Consider the following 1,874-nt stretch of genomic DNA (forward strand, 5'->3'; position numbering starts at 1 on the left):
CATAAGTTTTGGAACGTTAGCGTTCAAGCTTTACAGCAAATAGAGACAAATATAAATTTTAAGACCAAAAAAATAAGATAATATCACAGATGGACCGACCACAGCAGTCGTAGAAAGAGGAACAATTGTTTAATTTCCACTATTTTTGTATACTTTACTTGTTAAATTTATATGCTTTTCGACAAAAATCGATCGTTGTTAACTCGTGTTCTTATCTGTTAAGTGTCCAATAGCACATTTAGCACTGTCTATGAAAATGTCTAATAATATCCAAAAGAAATTTTCGCTTCTTACCGGACCTGTCGGTAGTTAAAAACTAAAGGATTTCTAAAGAAGTGCCAATTAACAGAAGTCTTAAAGCGTTAGCGCTTAAACTTTAAAGCAAATAGTTAAAAATATAAATTAAAAGGCGGAAAAAAAATTAGTCGATATCATTGATGGACCGACGACAGCAGTTCTAGAAAGAGGAACAGGTGTCTAATTTCTACTATTTTTTTATACTTTACTTGCTAAATTTTGTTTTTCTTTGACAAAAATCGATCGTGTGTAACCAGAGTTTTAATCTGTTGGGTGTCTAATAGCATATTTCGCACTGTCTATGAAAATTTCTAATAATATTTAAATGAGATTTTCGCTGCTTTATGGACCTTTTGATAGTAGAAAACTATAAGATTTCTAAAAAAGTGCTAATAAACAGAAGTTTTAAAGCGCTAGCGCACAAACTTTAAAACAAATATTTACAAATATAAATTAAAAGACCAAAAAAAATTAGTTAATATCATTGATAAACCGAAAACAGCAGTCTTAAAAAGAGGAAAAATCGTTCTATTTCTGCTAAATTTGATATTTTACGTGTAGAATTTAATTTTTTTTTGTCAAAATTAGATCGTTGCTAACTTGAGATCAAATCTGTTTAGTTTCAAATAGCACATTTTTTAATGTCTATTAAAAATTCTAAATATATTTAGAAAAATTTTTTGCTGCTTTCAGACGCGTCGGTAGTAGGAAACTATAAGATTTCTAAAGAAGTGCTAATTACCAGAGGTCTTAAATCGTTAAGGCTCAAACTTTAAAGCAAATAGTTCCGAATATAAATCATAAGACCGAGAAAATGAGTTAATATCATTGATGGACCGACCACAGCTGTCCTAGAAAGAGGAAAAATCGTTCTATTTCTACTATTTTTGTTATTTTACGTGTAGTATTCAATTATTTTTTGTCGAAAATCAATCGTTGTTAGCCTGAAATCAAATTTAATTTGTGTCTAATAGCACATTTTTCACTGTTTAATAAAATTTTTGAATATATATAAAAGAAATTTTTGCTGCTTTCCGGATCTCTACGTAGTTTGAAACTATAAGGCTCTACAGATGTGTTTATTACCTGAAGTATTAAAACGTTAGCGTTTAAGCTTTAAAGCACATAGTTACGAATATATATTTTAGGACTAAAAAAAATGAGGTGATATCTAGGATGGACCGACCACAGCAGTCCTAGAAAGAGAAACAACCGTTTAATTTTCACTATTTTTGTTTACTTTACTTGTAGAATTCAATTCTGTTTAGACGAAAATCGATCGTTGTTAACCCGAGTTCCAATCTGTTAAGTGTCTAATAGCACATTTTGCACTGTCTATTAAAATTTCTAATAATTCAGTATTTTCTCCCGCCCAAAATTATAATTTTTGGATGATATAGGTTCATAGGGAACTTGTACATGAAAAGAAGTAGAACTTAATTTAATTAAGTTGGACGTTTCGTCCCTTTATTGGGACTTCTTCAGCAACTGGAAAATTTATTTTCTTATACATTTCTTATTACGATACATGCGGTTTATACAATATAATTTTTTACATATTACCTTAATCATTAAAG

Source organism: Polistes canadensis, unplaced genomic scaffold (genome assembly GCF_001313835.1).
Source record: "Polistes canadensis isolate GaletaPanama2010 unplaced genomic scaffold, ASM131383v1 scaffold_560, whole genome shotgun sequence".
Lineage (NCBI taxonomy): Eukaryota > Metazoa > Arthropoda > Insecta > Hymenoptera > Vespidae > Polistes > Polistes canadensis.